Source organism: Capsicum annuum, chromosome 5, assembly GCF_002878395.1.
Source record: "Capsicum annuum cultivar UCD-10X-F1 chromosome 5, UCD10Xv1.1, whole genome shotgun sequence".
Taxonomy (NCBI): domain Eukaryota; kingdom Viridiplantae; phylum Streptophyta; class Magnoliopsida; order Solanales; family Solanaceae; genus Capsicum; species Capsicum annuum.
In genome coordinates, this window is record NC_061115.1 from 8,140,422 (window position 1) to 8,160,032 (window position 19,611).

Genomic DNA, 19,611 nt, shown 5'->3' on the forward strand with positions numbered 1-19,611 from the left:
AATTGTTCGTATAAAGAAAAATAACTATTCATTTTTAATTGTTTAAAAATACAAATATATATATAGAAATTGTATTTTATTGATATAAATAAGAAAATGGTCAAAAGTCCCCCCAAACATTTACCCCAAATCCTAACTATACACTTATACTTTGCGGGAGTTCTATGACCCCCTGAACTTAGCATTGAACTACTAAGTATCAATCATATTTTTTGATGGACTACATATTTTAATATTACAACCAGAAGTTGAATTAAAATTATACACACTATTTTTTATAGTTAAAAGTTATTAGTATTTTATATTGTTAAAGAACATGGATCATTTCAATTCAAAAATTAACTTAAGAGACTATTTTAGTTATTTTCTTTTAAAGAATAAGGATTATTTTAGTAATTATTAATTATAAGGAAAATATACAAAGTTGAATGATTTTATTGGAACAGAAAAAAGATAAATGATTTTAGTAAGATACTTTCCTAAGTTGAGTGAGAATATAAGAAATTGACTCAAATCTTTATTAAAGATATGTATAATGTAGTTATCCAATGCATAAGCTGAACTGAACTAAAATATACACTTTCCATTTCTTGACGAAGGATATTTTCACTTTAAGCCCTTTTCCTAATGATCTTTCTTTCATTAAAAAAAAAAAAAAATAGCAAACAGAAATTTGGAAAAGCATTTAAATTTAATTTAGCTATCCAATGTACTGGAATTCACTTTCCATCACTTGAACAAGAATCTTTTTAATCAAGCCCTTTTCCTAATGATCATAAAAAAAAAAGAATTAGCAAAAAGACAACATCATTAGCACATAATACAAAACGAAAGGCATGTGATATGTTCCTCTTTTTCTGCAAAGTTCGTGGGCCTGATCGGATAGAATAAAAAAATAAAAAAGACATCATATTACACAATATCCCTTAATATTTTAAAAATTTACATAAAATCTTGAATTTTATATTTACTAGTGATACATATACATATGTATCACTAGTCATATGTATCACTGCTTAACGTATGTATCACCAATTCAAAATTTTGAAATAAAATATAATTAGCAAACTATCCGAGATTTTATGTAATATTGCTGAAACTATCCGGGATTTATGTAAGTTACTCATAAAAAAAACTACTTTTTAAATGTTCTTTAAAAGTGTTTTTGAAAGTATTGAACTTATTTTAAAAATAAGTAGTTACGTGTTTGGATAAAAGTACTAAAACTGAAAAAAATTATTAATATGTTTGGTAAATAAGTGCTTTTAAGAATTTTTTTGATTAAAATATCTGAAATACCCTTAAAACTATTAACAATATGTAGAGTTGATTGTTATTAATTTTTATTTCTAAAATAATTCAAATTAAAATTAATATATATATATATATATATATATATATATATATATATATATATATATATATATATATATGTATGTATGTATGTATATGTTACTAATTATTATAATTACATTAATAGATAAATAGTTGATCACAAATGATACTATTTGTTTGATAAAAAAACTCTTAATTAGAAAATATATTACTCGTTGATTGAGTAATGACTATTACTATTAAAACATTGATGAATACGAATGTTGCGTTATTTTTTTATTGGAGAAATTAATATGTTGTACAATAATAATTGTTCAAATTTTAAAAAATATATTAAAGAAGATGAAAAATATATAAAAAAGCATATTTTATAAGTTAGAAGTTTCATACAAAAGAAGTAGTAATATAACTAGAGTTAAATTTACCATAAATACAAAAAGTGAAAATATTCAATTAATACAAGCATTAAGGGTTCGATCAATTTTTTTTCAAAGTTTTAAAAAAAGAATACAAGCATTAAGCGTTACAAATATCATTAACAATTTTTAACTTAAAATAAGTACATCCAAACATTCAGAAAATGAATTTTGGTTCAAATATTTTTTTTTTTAGTATTTGAGAATTTAAATTATTTGTCAAAAATAGTAATCAAATAATGAAAAATTATATGTCAATTTTTAAAAAAAATTTATAATTAAACGGGACCTAAAAATTAATTAATAGAGACAGTAAGGTAAAACAATCATATAATAATTATTTTTTTAATGAGTGTATCATGTCAAAAAATAATAAGTTAAAGATAAAGGAAGAGATCTAATTTTTTCATGATGTTTTCTTATGCTAAGAAAAACTGATAACAAGTACTCACACAAGTTCTTTTAATAAAAAATATTTAAAAATTTAAAAATTTATGGAATAAAAATATCTTTTAGTGGTTTAAAACACAATTAATTATAAAAAATAAGTACCTAATAACGTGCTTTTAAAAAGTAAATTTTAATTTATTTAAGCAAGTTTTAAATTTTCAAACACTTAAAAAAAATTAAAATTAACTTAAAAATTATTTTTAATTTAAAATAAATCCATCCAAACACCTACCATATCCCCTCTCGACCTTTTCAGAGATTTCATTTAAAAAAAAAAAAATACTTAACGGTAAGCAGACACTAATATATTTTCATTTTATTAATAAGTACTCCAGCCATTTCCGCACATATAGTACATCCGTTATTTCTTTTAATAAGAACACCCACGAGGTGCAAACCGTAACCGATTACCCACAAGATCAAACACGACCCGTTCCCAATAATTGACAACCCGTTATTTGCACCTGCAAATCCAAAGCAGTATCTCCCTTCATCGTTCACCGGAATCATGTAATTCGCCTCCGGAAATGCCACGTCAGCTTCGGCGAAGTGTAAAACCACCGTCGGAACTTTCACCTTCGCCTTCCCAGATAAATCAAAGCAAGTGTCGAACAAAGAGAAATCCGGAGCTCTTTTCAAATCTTTAGTACCTAATCTGAAAGCATCACGAACCGCTACGTAACCGGGTCGGGTCAACCGAGTCACTGAGGTACCCGAATCTACGATCACCCCACCATTACCTTCAGCGTCAAGCTTGAATATCTCCGGCGTGATCGCCGGGACTTTCGTGCCGCCGACGCTGATTCCAATGAGCTCCACGTAGTAAAATGTGGAGAGTTTTGGGTTTGTGAGGAGAGGCGTAAAAATGGCATTTCGGGTAATCGTTGATACGCCGAAGATGGTTTAGCTGAACCGGTTCGGTCCACGAGACAGTAGGAGAATTTCTGTTCGAACCTGTTACCGGCTTGGCTTGACCCGGAAATGAGAGTTTACCTTTGCCGAGACCTAATAAACCGGCGGCTCCGGTGGATAAACCTTCATTATCATGGCCACAGCCGAAAGCAACACTGTTAATGCTCGTTTTCCTGAATTCTAAGGTTTCTGTAGAGAATTGTCCAATGGTGAATGAACCGTCACCGTAGGAGATTTGGTAGAGGCACTTGTTGTGGTTATTACAGCCCGGGGAATCAAGCTGACGACATAATGTTGAATCACATGATAGCGTAGCAAAGGAAGACGACTTATTCGGGTCGAAAACTGGATCAGTAACATTTTTCACAGGCAAACATTGTATCCAGAGTATGTCACTTCCAGTGTCGAGAACTAAGTAAAGGTACTTAGGAGGAGTGCCAATTCCAATACGAGTAAAGTACTCTCCGCTACCTTGAGCAAGACCCGAGATAACGGAGCTACTAAAATCCTTAGCGGAAAGGGCAGCGAGAAGGGAGAGGGATTTTACTCTAAGGGCATCACGTTGGAGACGGAGTTTGAATAATGCATTTGGAGTAGCGTTGAAGGAAGTCGACATGGTGTAGTTGTACTGTTTGGGTGTTTGAGGGAGTAGATTGTTGTTGTTGTTGTTCGAGTTCATTGGCGGTAAGCCATGAGAGGGATTGAGGTAGTTGAGGGAGAGGTTGTATGGTAAGTGTTTGGTATTTAGTTTGAGTGTGAACTTTTGACCTTAAACATAAGTGTGTTTCTACTTGGATGTTTGAAGGACCGTTGTGTTATGGTGGCACTGTGTTGCATGCTCTTTCCACTTATTTTTTTTTTTTCATCTCATTTGTTTTTACAGTAAAGTTGGGATAAATACGTAGAGGTACAGGTTGTGATTTTTTATATTTTTTTGAGTTGCATGTTTTCCACGTAAAAATACTGTGTTCAGCTGTTATTTTTGTGAACCACATTTACTTACTTGTTCCACAGATAGATAATTAGTAGGGATCGTAATCTAACACTAGTTAACCGAAGGGTATATTTACCTAAGTTTCCTTTTTGATTGTTGCTATGATTGATTGTTTAGCTCATTTTAACGCAATTCACCGTAAATGAAGTCATCAAATATGTTAGGGCAAAGAATAAAATGAGCTAATATTGAATATGATAAGGATTTATTGTAAGTTTTTGCACTGATTGCCCCTATTTTGAGGTCATCTTTAATTTTTGCACCACAAATAGGGTGGTCTCTAATTTTCGCATGTTACTCATTTAATGAAGATTTGTGGGTCAAAGTATCATTAACTATGACCTAATTTTGCGAGGGATAATTTTAGAAAACTTTTCCCATAAGTTGTGTAGTATCTATCGATATAAGTTCTCTAGAAACTAAAGACATAACTTATGAACTTCTTAAGACAAAACGTTATGAAACTGATATAAGTTGTGGGAACTAAGTTATCCTTATAAGACGTAACTAGTGAATAGTAAACTGAACTAATGCCGCTAGTGGTATAAGTTTTATTGGAATTGAGCGACGTAACTTGTTATGCCTCGTAAGATACTTGTGTTATATTATGGTACGAAAATATAAAATTTTGCCTTATAATTTTTTTTTTTTTTTTTTGATGTCAGCATATTTTCAGCAACATTTTTTTACTTAAAGTGTTGACGGACAAAAATGAAAGACGACTGATTTGAAGAACAAAAATTAAAAATCACTTCAAAGTAGGGGTATTCTTGCGAATGGCCCAATGAAATAAATCATGAATCTCATCGTTATAACTTAAAATTGACTTTTTATTGTTAAGTAACAATACATTTAACACCTAATACATATATATAATATTACATTTTAAACACCCTTAACGAAATTATTGGTTTCACGGTGAACATAATGAAGGCTTTGATGCAACAAAAATTTACGAAGTTGTGTATACAGACATAAGATGCTGCGTGTCACCATTTTTTTTCTGTCATTCCACCTAATGCTTGCTGCAGAAATTTAATAAAACAAGTAAATTAAAAAGGAATATCGAGTTCACGGGAATTCAGTAGCTTATGTATAAATTTTTAACACTTTATCCGAACACAAGAGATAGGATAATGCACATCACTTTCTGAAATTTGGTGGTGTACAACAAAACTGATTCTGCAATAAGTTGTGAAAGCATTTTTTAAAAGTTACATGTTTGTACAGAAAAGCTTTTGTGGTTGCACGGATCTAGGATATAAACTCAATGAATCAATCGCTAGATCATTGAACCTATTGTATTTTTGAAATTTATGAACTTAAGTCTAATGTTTGTTGAAATAATATATATTCCATATTGAAATTAATGTATTCAACGGTATCCCTAATGCAAATGCATGTGTTGTTAGTGTCCCGGATCATTGTGGGATGGTGCAATGTGCTTCTTTATATGTTCTTGGTCAATTCTCAACTCATGATCCAGTTTTTTGATTGAGTTAGATCCAAAGTTCATTTTTTTATTATGGTATGAGCCAAATTCTTCTCAATTCATTGTTTACTCGATGTTAGACTCCTATTTGTTACAATCAACTAAAAGAGTGGACATGCTTGGACATTAGGTTTGAAGAATGAGAAGGCAAAGCATACCTTATTGCTCCAAGGTTCATTTTCTTATTATGGTATCAGAGTCGAACTCATCTCAATTCATTGTCTGTGTTTCATATGTCTAATCTTGAACGTGAGGGGTGCTTAGCATGTATTGTTACAATCAACTAAAGGAGTGGACATGATTGGACATTAGAATTGAAGAATGAAAAAGGCAAAAACACACCTCATTGGCCTTCTGGTAGTACAAATACACCATGTTGTTCCAAAGTGTTGCACACTTCTGTACTGATCTTTGATCCCTTAAGTATATGACAATATACCTTGATAATAAAAAATAGGATCTTAGTTGACGGATGCTCTTATTACACTCGTAGTCTCTGAAGGATGAGAATTCAACTACGGTCTTTCTGAAGTATTTGAAATGAAAACAGTTGCACTGAATAAACTTACAATGTTAGTCTCAACAGTGGCAATATCAACTTTAAGCCCTCTGATTTTGTTAAGTTCCTCTGAGATGTAAAAATGGAATTATTAGATAGATGAATAGAGTTAGTCGTTGAAGGTGCGCGACTGTCTCATCTAAAAGCTGAAGTTGTTACAGATGATACATTTTTATCAACTTCAAAGAAAAATATTAGTACCTGCCAAAATCTTAGTGTTTCTGTGATTGCCTTCCAATTTAACAAGATTTTCTTGTAATGCAACAGAAGCAGCAGCACACAGAACGCCAGTCTGTTGCATTCCTCCACCTAGAGTCTTCCTTAGTATTTTCGCCTAGCAATGGAAGGAAATAATGAGCACTGGATAAATTTTGCTATACAAGGAACAGTCAGATTCTTTGATGATCCATAACTTACCCTGACAATGAAGCTCTTGAACCAACAATCACAGATCTGGCAGGAGCACCAAGACCTTTAGATAAGCATGTCTGCGCGGATTCTTGAATGAGGAAAAAGGATGTATACTAACAAACTTGTCATACATTACAACCAAAAGTTACAAAATGGAGGGGGACATATATGAATACAACAAATACGGCTCAGTCTCAAACAAGTTGGGGTCGGCTATAGCCTATATGAATCCCACTTCATTAAACTCAGCATTTCATTATCATCATATCTCTATGTGTGGACATGCCCACTCCTTTACAATTTACATTTGATACCATATCATAAATTTTTCGAGACAAACTCTTTTTCGACAATGTATAGGATGACTCCTAGCAGAAAGTTAATTGGAATGATTTCTCAAAGCATTAAGTTCACAGAACTCTAAAGGCCTCTCTGCTTGAGAGGACTTACAGGACTTAGCGAAAATACTAAACCATAAACATTATACACCATCAAAAACGTCAAGATTTCAAACAGGTATATCTAGTCATCCAAAATGATCAAGATAGAATTCTGTACATAAATGTCCCTTAGATGCCGAACATAAAATAGTATTTTGCCTTACTCAAAGTGGACCAGAAATGACTCTAAACAGTGAAGAGAAAGGGCTCAACTTACCGAAACTGAATCAGCAGCCTGTACAAGCCTATGAACGGGCACTCCGGGTGCCTGGAAGACAGATAAGTCCAGTTAAAACCTCAAATAATACAACAACAACAACATACCCAGTGTAAATCAATTAGAATTTTTGTTATGGTTGTAACTACTTAAAATCACTCTACCATATAGATCCATTATTTGACTGGTTGTAGGCACTAATACCAACTGCATATAGAATGTTGTTTACTTAACAAACAAGAAATGTGTTACTCACAACTGATGCATTGAATATACAGGCGCCATCAATATGCAGCTTCAGACCATATTTCTTTTCTAGATCTCCGACTTTGTCTGTATACTCTACGGAAAGGCATCTGCCTCCTGAACTGCATTCATAGGATCAGTGTTAAGGGCTTGCATCAGAAAAGGAGTGAATGACGAGAAAAGAATGATCGTCGAGTTATTAGAGGATCTAATAAGAAACTACGAAGCTGCAGAACCAGTACTTTTGAGTTGAGCACAATACATGTCTGAAAAGTAAAATATAAGTATAGTTAAACATACATTTTAAAACGAACTACAATACTAACAACTACAACATACTCAATGTACATAGACTTTGTTATACAGATTCTACGTACCCGTATTGTGGAAGAACAACAACTTCAACTCGTGTTCAAGTATGAACAAGAACACAATGAAGTTTTAAATACCCTCAACACAAGATCAAAAGGACCTTTCCAAGAGGTGTATTTATCTTTCAGAAAATAAAGATGAAACAGAAATGTTTAAGGCCAAGTCGTCCGAATTCACGGACTTTCCTTAAGGAATAATTCCCCTCACTGTACCCGAGGTTATGGAATCTTCCTCCCAGGATAAAATGGCCTTCAATCCGACTATAGCGGTACCTCAAATAGGCGGATTCTTCGAACACACTCACGGTTTGAATGATCATACTCACGGTTTGAATGATCATACTTAGAGTATTTTTAAGACAAGAAGAATGTTTTGTAATCTAAAAATTTCAGTATTTTCTATGTCATAAACCTGTGGATGAAACCAGGTTTATATAGCCACTAGATGCCCCTTTGAAAAGGTGGTATTGGTTCATAATAGAGGTGTGTGACTCTTCCTGAAAATGCATGTCTATTCACTTAAAACAATGCAGTATTTTTCTGAAACAGTGCACTGGTTCACTGAAACAGTGTGTATTTTCGTTGAAGAGTTGCAACTTTCTGAAACTGTGCAATCTTCTGTAACAGAAGCAACAATCTGAAACAGTGCAACCTTCTGTAATAGAAGTAACAATCTGAAACAGTGCAACAGTTTCAAACAGACGCATCAGTTCTGAAACACTGTTACTGCGTGTATATATATAAACGGAGGCCGAAACAGTGCAGAAAATTTTTTTCAAATAAATTTTGTCCAAAAAGATAGATCTCATCGATCGATTATTTTCCAAATCCAAATCCAAAGCCGAGCCGAGCGAGCGATGATGACGACGGCGCGAGGCATCATTTATTTCTTGCCTCACTTGCCATGTGGAGTAAGTGTTTCTCATTATAAACACTCTCAAGTTCTTTTCTTCCACCAATATGGGAGAAAGAGTAAACTTGCCATTTTGGGAGTACACTTTCCATTTTTAGTGTCTCCTTTCCTCCACCCTTTTACTCTCCATTTTTTTATTCACACCCTTTCATTACTATGAACCCAACAATACACCACATGAATGGGGAATGACTATTTTTCGTAAAAATTTTACGGACAAGTATGTGATCATCAAGCAAAGACTGATTGCATCTGGATAAGTGGGTTTCCCTTTGAACTTTTTGTAGTGAAAATTCATCGGATGCACTTGGTCAATCGGTAGATTTGATATCTTTGAACCGTCGATCTTTAATGTACACCTAGACAACACATGTCACACAACCAGCCTTTTACCGTTTATGGTTCTTACGGTTTTGTTCTTTTCAGCCATAAACACGTCCCGATTTTCATAAGAGCTTAGAGAATAGGCCTTTACTAACATTCTCTTTGAAGCGGCTTCCACTTCACCCATACATAGGTGATTTCTAAACGTTCAATCCTGTAGATTAAACTATTTAGTCAAATCTGCCAAATTTAGATAATCATTAAAAGACTTTTCACCTTAAGTCTTATCCTTGTTTACTATACATTGTCTACATCATGAGAATGGGTTGGGTGATTGACAATGTTGAACCTGTCAGACACAACTTTGTTTGATCTCCTTGAACCTATCTCTTGGGATCTCCATTCTGCTAGGTAGAGTTACCGTCATGCTGACTTGTCCTAGGCCTTAAACTCATTCCCTTGGATGTCCTTTTTACTTCTTATCTAGATAGGCCTTTTGTAAGTGGATCCGACACATTATCCTTCGACTTTACATAGTCTACAGTGATAATTCCACTAGAGAGAAGTTCTCTAACGGTATTATATCTTCGTCTTATATGACGAGATTTACCGTTATACATCATGCTTCCTGCCCTACCTATTGATGCTTGGCTATCACAGTGTATACATACTGGTGCCACTAGCTTGGGCCAATACGGAATATCTTCCAAGAAATTTCGGAGCCATTCTGCTTCTTCACCGGCTTTATCTAATGCGATAAATTCATATTCCATTGTAGAACGAGCGATACAAGTCTATTTAGATGATTTCCAAGAAACTGCTCCTCCACCGATAGTAAATACATATCCACTTGTGGATTTTACTTCGTTGATCCGGTGATCCAATTTGCATCACTATATCCTTCAAGTACCGCAGGATTTTTATTATGATGCAAAGCATAATTTTGAGTGTATTTAAGATACCCCAAAACTCTTTTTATTGCCATCCAGTGAGTTTTGTTGGGATTACTCGTGTACCGACTCAATTTACTGATAGCGCATGCTATGTATGGTCGTGTACAGTTCATTATATACATTAAACATTCCAATACTCTTGCGTACTCCAATTGCGAGTCACTTTCACCTTCATTCTTTCGAAGTGCAAAACTCGCATCCAATGAAGTCTTGACAATACCGAATTTCATATACCTGAACTTGTCAAGTACCTTTTCGATATAATGAGACTGTGACAATACCAACCCTTGTGGATTTCGATGGATTCTTATACCTAAGATAACATCTGCGACTCCAAGGTCCTTCATATCAAACTTGCTCTCGAGCATTTATTTTGTTGCATTTATGTCAGAAATGTCTCTACTGATGATTAACATATCATCTACATATAATTATACAATGACTTGGTGATTTGGAGTGTCTTTAATATAAACACATTTATCACATTCATTTATTTTGAATCCGTTTGCCAACATGGTTTGGTCAAACTTCGTATGCCATTATTTTGGTGCTTGCTTTAGTCTATATAATGACTTGATAAGTTTACACACCTTGTTTTCCTTTCTTGGAACCACAAATCCCTCAGGTTGTTCCATGTATATTTCTTCCTCCAAATCTCCATTTAGAAATGCGGTTTTCACATCCATTTGATGGATTTGAAGATCATATACCACCGCCAAGGCAATTAACATTCGAATCAAGGTTATCCTTGTTACTGGCGAGTATGTATCAAAGTAATCAAAGCCTTCCTTCTATTTGAATCCTTTTACTACAAGTCTTGCCTTGTATTTGTCAATAGTACCATCCGCCTTCATTTTCCTTTTGAAGATCCATTTAGAACCTAAAGGTTTATTTCCGGTAGGAAGGTCAATCAATTTCCATGTATGATCGCTTAAGATTGAATCTATCTCACTATTGACTACCTCTTTCCAAAAGGATGAGGCTGACGAAGACATTGCTTCTTTAAATATTTGAGGAGAAATGTTACAAAATCCGATCCAAATGAAGTTGACGTTCTTTGACGTGTACTACGTCTTGGATTTTCTTCATTATGTACATTCTTATTTGGTTCATCTCGAGGTCGTTTAGATCCTCCACTAGACTGTTTGTGTCTAATTTTATACGGGTAAATAATTTCAAAGAATTCAACTTTGTCTGATTCAATTACCGTATTTTCACTAATATCTGGATGTTCGGATTTATGAACCAAAAATCGACATGCTTTACTTCTTTTAGCATATCCTATGAACGCGCAGTCCACTGTTTTAGGTCCTATCTTAACTCTTTTAGGTATAGGAACTTGAACCTTCGCTAGACACCCCCACACTTTGAAATATTTCAAATTAGGTTTCCTTCCTTTCCATTTTTCGTAAGGAATTGATTGTGTCTTACTATAGGGAACTCTGTTGAGTATACGGTTGGCCGTAAGGATAGCCTCTCCCCATAAGTTTTGCAATAAACCAGAACTTATAAGTAAGGCATTCATCATTTCTTTCAAAGTTTGGTTTTTCCTTTCCATAATTCCATTAGATTGGGGTGAATACAGGGCCGTAGTTTGATGGATTATTCCATTCTCTACACATATTTGCGCAAAGAGAGATTCATATTCTCCGCCTCTATCACTTCTTATCATTTTGATCTTTTTGTCTAATTGATTTTCAACTTCAGTTTTATATTGCCTAAACGCATCTATTGCTTCATCCTTACTATTTAGCAAGTAGACATAACAATATCTAGTGCAATCGTCAATAAAAGTTATGAAATACTTTTTCCCACTACGAGATGGTGTTGACTTCATATCACAAATGTCAGTGTGTATTAAGTCTAAGGGATTGAAATTCCTTTAAACGAACTTATAAGGATGCTTTGCATACTTCGATTCCACACACGTTTGACACTTAGATTTATTGCACTCAAAGTTAGGCAAAACTTCTAAGTTAATCAGTTTTCGTAACGTTTTATAATTAACATGGCCTAAACATTCATGCCATAAATCATAAGACTCAAGCAAATAAGACGAATTCGAACTTTTATTCATTTCAACAGTCATTACATTCATCTTACAAAGGCCCTCCGTGAGATAGCCTTTTTCTACATACATTTCTCCTTTGCTAACTACAATTTTTTCAGAAACGATTACACATTTGAATCTGTTCTTATCTAGGAGTGAAACATAAATTAAGTTCCTATGTAACTCCGGAACATATAGCACATTGTTTAGTGTCAAGACCTTGCCGGAAGTCATCTTTAAGCAAATTTTTCCTATTCCCTCCACCTTAGCAGTAGTGGAGTTGGCCATGTAGAGCATTTCTTCTACTTGAGCTGGAGCAAATGACGAGAACAACTCTTTGTTTGCACAAACATGACGTGTGGCACCAGAATCCATCCACCATTCACGTGGATTCCCCACCAAGTTGAATTCCATGAACATAGCACACAAATCATCATATTCTTTGTTGGACTCAATCATATTTGCTTGGTCCTTTTTCTTGCCTTTCTTCGAGGCTCGACAATCTGTGGACTTGTGACCAATTTTGCCATAATTGAAACATTTTTTCTTGAGTTTTTTCTTGGGTTGATTGCTTCCATGTTCATCTTTCTTTCTTTTCTTCGAGTTGTTTTGGCCATCTTCTACAATATGTGCTCCTTGTAGAATTTCCCTCTGACCTTCTCTCGGCAACTTTATTGTCCTCTTCAATACGAAGTCGGACAGTAAGATCTTCAACGGTTATCTCCTTGTGTTTATGCTTTAAGTAGTTTTTGAAGTCTTTCCACAAAGGTTGTAGCTTCTCAACTATCGCTGCTACTTGGAAAGCATCATTCACAATTAAATCTTCTGCTAGGAGATCATGTATGATGACTTGCAACTCTTGTACTTGAGAGACAACAGATTTGCTATCAATCATTTTGAAGTCCAAGAACCGTGCAACAAGGAATTTCTTAATTCCCGCATCCTCCATTTTATATTTTCGTTCAAGTGCCCCTACAGTTCCTTTGATGTTTTGGTTCCACTATAGACATTATAGAGGTCGTCTTAGAAACCACTCAGCATATCGTTCCTGCAAAGGAAATTCGAATGTTTCCAAGCTTCTACAATAATGAAGCGGTCTTTGTCCAAGGTTTCCTCGGGTACCTCGGGAGCGTCTTCGCAAGTGAAACGTTGTAGACATAAAGTGGTGAGGTAAAAGAATATCTTTTGTTGCCACCGCTTGAAGTCAATGCCAGAAAATTTTTCGGGCTTTTCCGCCGGTGCCATCATTGGCGGAGCATTTGTGCGACTTGATGTGGCAATATTATTTGCCCCCATAGACGTTGTCGCATCCATCATTTGACTTTCAGTTGTCATTTTTCCTGTCACCACAAGATTGAAAACTTAGTATTTTTCAGAATATTATTTATAAAGTTAAGTAACTTGAAACTCTTCTTCTTGTTTCTAGTTAACGATAAAGTTTTTATTACTTCGAATCATCAATCGAGTGAACCTTAACTTGTGATGAAGATTTTATGTCTTTTAATCACTAGTTAAATTCAATCGGAGTAGAAAGCCTAAGCTTTAATCTCTAAAAACAAGCAATACAGATTTTGTAAAGTTATTCCTTAAGATTGTTATTTTTCACAATACGGGTACTAGAATCTGTATAACAGAACAAAAACTTCAACTCGTGTTCAAGTATGAACAAGAACACAATGAAGTTTTAAATACCCTCAACACAAGATCAAAAGGACCTTTCCAAGAGGTGTATTTATCTTTAAGAAAATAAAGATGAAACAGAAATGTTTAAGGCCATGTCGTCCGAATTCACAGACTTTTCTTAAGGAATAATTTCCCTTACTATACCCGAGGTTATGAAATCTTCCTCCCAGGATAAAATGACCTTCAATCCGACTATAGGGGTACCTCAAATAGGTGGATTCTTCGAACACACTCACGTTTTGAATGATCATACTTAGAGTATTTTTAAGACAAGAAAAATGTTTTGTAATCTGAAAATTTCAGTATTTCTATGTCATAAACCTGTGGATGAAACCAGGTTTATATAGCCACTAGATGCCCCTTTGAAAAGCATGGGTTCATAATAGAGGTGTGTGACTCTTCCTGAAAATGCATGTCTATTCATTTAAAACAATGCAGTATTTTTTTGAAACAGTGTGTATTTTCGTTGAAGAATTGCAACTTTCTGAAACTGTGTAATCTTCTGTAATAGAAGCAACAATCTGAAACAGTGCAAGAGTTTCAAACAGAAGCATAAAAAAGATAGATCTCATCGATCGTTTTCCAAATCCAAATCCAAGTCAAGCGAGCGACGATAGCGGCGCGAGACATCATTTATTTCTTGCCTAATTTTTCATGTGGAGTTAGTGTTTCTCATTATAAACACTCTCAAGTTCTCTTCTTCCACCAATGTGGGAGAAAGAGTAAACTTGCCATTTTGGGAGTACACTTTCCATTTTTAGTGTCTCCTTTCCTCCACCCTTTTACTCTCTATTTTTCCATTCACACCCTTTCATTACTATGAACCCAACAGACTTTACCTCTGCCTCTTGGAGATATACGAGTATATAATGTTTACTTACCGAGCATGTGAATTCTCCAAGCAAATGAGCCCAGTAGTCGGATAAAGTATCTTAAAGCTAGAATCACGAATCGCAGCTTCAATCAAATCAAGATCCATTGTACAATCTTCATTGTTCTTCACTGTCCTTGGATGAACACCACCATTAGTCGAAATCCCTCCATTTTCATAAACATGAATATGTGAATTATCACCAAGAATCACTTCACTTTCCCTAATTTGACAATGAGTAAGAAAACATATAAGATTGCCCATTGTGCCTGAAGGAACAAATAGTCCTGCTTTTTTGCCCATGATTCTTGCCATCTTTGCTTCAAGACGCTGCGCTGTTGGATCATATCCCAAGACATCATCATCCACTTCCGCGTTGGCCATTGCTTCGCGCATTGATTCTGTTGGTTTCGTGACTGTATCTGATTGAAAATCCACTTTTCTTATCACCATTTTTCTCTGAACAAGAAAACAGAAAATGCCACCATTTGCACCATATGTTAGTAAATGTTCTACTACTCTATCAAGAATCATTTCTCTTGCTTTAGTATTTACAACAACAACATACCCAGCGTATTCTCATAAAGTAGGGTCCGGAAGGGTAAAGTGTACGCAGTCCATACCATTACCTCAGATGAAGTAGAGAGGTTGTTTCCGATAGACCCCCGACCCCCGACCCTCGAGAATTTGAGAAAGGAGGGACATTTTTTTACCCCCCACCCCCATGAGCTCTCACCTCTTTTACTCTCCTGATGACTCAAACTCACAACCTTTGAGTTAGAAGTGAGGGGTGCTTACCATCCGAGCAGAAAGTTATTTGTTCGAGCAAAAATGGCTTTTCTCACTTACGAGCAAAAGATATTTTCTTGTGATTACCTAATTTGCACGGACTTTCACTTTTGATGCCACACTCGTGTTGGATTCTCCAAAAGTTCATTACTTTTTGAAGAGTGCGAGCAACATAGGTGATTACAAATTACAACCATATTAAATACTTTTAACTTCATGTTTTCTTGCTCTGATTAATACTCCTTTAGACATTATTGTACATTAATTCTCCGTCCTAGTAAAACGTCTTAGTTTGATTGAGCATAAAATTTAAAAAATAAAGAGATACTTTTGAATTTTGTGATTGTGGAATTGGAAAACTTACTAAATAAAACTTTTTTGAGACGGACCAAAAGGAAAGTAAGACAATTAAATTGGAACGAAGTAAGCATTAATCTGTAGTATTCAGAGATTTAATTGATTTGCTAAGAACTTCTCAAACCTAAAAAGAATTTAAACATACAAGAAAAAGGAAAATCTAAATGGAAAAAAATCTAAAGGCTAAGATATATAATGTACAATTCATAACAAATAGTACTAATTAATTAGGATTAATTAGCTATGATGGTGTGATAATGTCAACTTAATCCTTGAAACTAGCAATATAAAACTAAATTGCATTTGGGTTTTTTATTTCATGTTCTTCATGTCAACAATGATAAATAGTGTGCGCAGATTATATAATTAGGGCATATAAACACATGAAAATTGTGAAAATAATCAACACAGCAACCCAAAATAAACTACTCTTATATCTCATACCCCATTTATATCTGAATATTTTGACTGGGAATTTAGTTATTATTATGATATTAACTTGAAATATCTATTAGGACACCATAAATTTAATTAAATTCTGAATCCGTCTTTAATTTAGATGACCATTCGATTGGGAATTTTGTAGTCTAACATACTCCAATACCATGTACAACAACAAACATATCGAGTATATTCCCACCACTACCAATACAAATACCATGTGCTGATATGAAAGTGTAAAAACTACAAAACAGTAAACACACGAATAAGTCGAGGGAATTAAATATCTACGATACATATACATATACATAATAATAACTTTTACCTATATATCGTGTTGTCGTATATCTTTTTATTTCTTTTGGCATGCCACTTCACCGACAAAGAGCGTAAAAACCAAGTTTTTTTAATATATAATGATGCCAGAATTAGCTTACTTTCTCGACGGAAGACTTTGAATGAACCCTTTGCACCCCTAGTTCTTCCCTAATTATAACCAACAACTAATTAATAAGCAAAATAAATTAACAGCATATATACATCAAATTATAATACAACCAATTAAGAAAATGAAAGAAGAATTTCTCACTAATCTCTCGACTTTGTAAGAAACAGCCAAAATCCCCTGATTTATTATCTCATTTATCATCCATGCAAAATTTCTTCTCTTTATATACTGAAATAATATGGAATGCTAAGCAACTTGTATTATGCCATGCATTTTTTAATTTTATTTTCTTTATTAGTATATATTTATAAGCCAATATATTATTGACACGTTAGTTTTAATCAACCCCATGTGCCTTAATGGTATTTTTTATTTTGAAACGTTTATTTGACTTTGGATGAAGGGAAATGTATTTCATTGAGAATACTTAAATATATTAAGTAAAATATTTTCAAGAAAAATAAGTAATTTTTTATTTTTAATTTATTTATTCGGTATATAAGTAAAAAATATTATCCTAAAAATATTTATTTATAATCTGTATTGTAGACACCTAATTTCGTCCCTCCCCGATATCGTTTTTACCTATTTTTTACCTTATCCTACCGTGTACCCTCACCCGTGTGATAACCCCTCCACAAAATGACAAAAATAACAATCCCCTAACTAATTTTATCTTATCCTAACAACCTATCCAATCAAAATAAAACACCCATCCCCCACATTTCTTGGACAAAAAAAGAAAAGAGGATATACACCAAAAGGGGTCCCACAGAGGAACATGGGAGGAGGAGGCCAAGAACCCTTTTGTTTTCATTTTATATACATACAGGGAATACAACATATACGGAGGAGGTTCTCCATTGTTTTTCTCGAACATACACACAACCCCATTTTCTTCTTTTCTTCTTCACTCACATCACACATACAGTGAAGAAGGCAGATACACATCTCTCACAATTCATAGACGGAATATACACATAAACACATCGGTACACGCACAGATCGGAGATGCGAGATCGACGGAGAGAAAATCATATAGAGGGAGAGATTTGAGCGTAAGAGAGAAGAAAATTAAGAGAGATTGAGAGAGGGGAGAAAGATGTTGAACGGAAAGAGATAGAGAGAAACGAAGGTAACAGAGAAACGAGCGAAGGAAAACAGAGGTTGAACGGAACAGTGAAAACCCACCAAACTCACCCCAAATAGAACCATTTCCGTCGTCAAATCCATCAAACACATGAACCAAAACTGACCCCCGTTTCAGTTTCTTTGACCAAACAATCGCAGAGTGCGAAATTGATTGCAGATCTCTTGTTTTCTTTGCGATTTTGGTTTGGGTTGATAAGAAATATAATAAAGGGGTTTGATCGATTGGATTTGTTCCTTGTTGAGGTTCTTCATTCGAAGATTTCGAGTTCGGGCTTTATTATCGCACTATTACCAATGAAAAATTCATTCTTGTGAGGTCGTTTGAGGCTTCAATTCAGATTGCTATTTTTCTATTCGAGTTGGATTCGTCGCCGTTGAGGTTCTATTCGAAATTCCAAGTCTGGGTTTTCTTATTATCAACAAAGATCAGATTGTCGAAAGTTTCATTTCTTAACCCGCTCTCTTTTTATCTATCTTGGTGTGTTGAATGGGTTGTGAATATGTGCGGTGTTATTATGTTTGGTTGGATTTTTGTTGATGTTGATCATGACGTTTGTGATTCGGCTATGTTGGTTTGAGGAATGAGTTTGATCATGTTTTAATGGGTTGATAAAAGGAAAATTGGGGTGGAATTATGAGATTGATAAAATGATGAATTTGGGTTAATGATGTTTTTATTGTTACTTTTTGTTCAACTTGGAATAAGCATGAATAATGTTAGTGAACTCGATAGTATCACTATTTTAGGTCGCTAATTGGATAGGCGAATATAGGCTGGGTAGGCAAATTTAGGAATAAGTGTTTTCGTGGAATGTTTAGAATTGACAGCTTTGGTTGAATGTTGGAAATTCCTTGGAATGTTTGAAATTTTGTTGAATAATTTGATTTTCTCGCACTAAAAATGTATTCATTCGGTCGGAGAATACCCCGAAGTGTCTGTATATATTTATTCACCGGGAAATACCCCGAGGTATCTTGTACCTGGAGGATGTTCGTGATGAAGGCCCGAGGCGTCGGGTAGAGCATTAGTCTAGAATTAATTTAGAATAGGATTTATTTATTCACCGGGGAATGCCCCGAAGTATCTGTATATATTTATTCACCGGGGAATGCCCCGAGGTATCTTGGATTTGTTTTGTTTTATGTGTTTGATGGATTATTTTATGTGTTTTTGTGTGGTTTATACATTTGTAATGTCAAATTAGCCGATACGCTCTACTAAGCGACCGTGGTCGAACCACGGGATCAAGGGGTGCCTAATACCTTCCCCTCGGTCAACAGAATTCCTTAACCGGAATCTCTGTTTGCAAACCAGTTTAAAGAGTCAAATGGTTTTGAAAAGGATTTTCCAGTGGTGACTTGGCACACCAGATTATGCCAAGTGGCGACTCTGATTTCAAATGTAAAAACAATCCTTCTTCGAAATAAATCGTTTTATTTTGTCACTTAATAATAAAAACCCTTTCGAAACTTAAAACCGAATCTTTTTTCTGGGGTTAGAAAAAGGGGTGTGACAGCTCTAGCGACTCTGCTGGGGATGATGACAAGTTTTCAGAATTCGAGCTATCTTTTGGAGTCGTATCGGCTTTGTTTGACATCACGAGTGTATAAGTATTGTTTGTGATTTTGTTTGTGTTATTGTTTTCACTTTTGGGCGTTTTTCGTGCTCTTTGTTTATAATATTTATCCTATGTGTTACCGCTTTTATATCTGTCATCATGTGTCCACCCCCAGACCTTCTTTCTGTAACAAGTCCGTAGTACACGTGTTGTATACGACCTCTAGTT

General features: G+C 34.5%; 2 pseudogenes; both read right to left on the reverse strand.

Annotated features, from left to right (window-relative positions):
- Positions 1-2,501: 2,501 nt before the first annotated feature.
- LOC107872321 lies at positions 2,502-3,729 on the reverse strand (annotated as a pseudogene).
- Positions 3,730-5,096: 1,367 nt separating this feature from the next.
- Positions 5,097-15,090, reverse strand: LOC107871589 (annotated as a pseudogene).
- Positions 15,091-19,611: the final 4,521 nt, after the last annotated feature.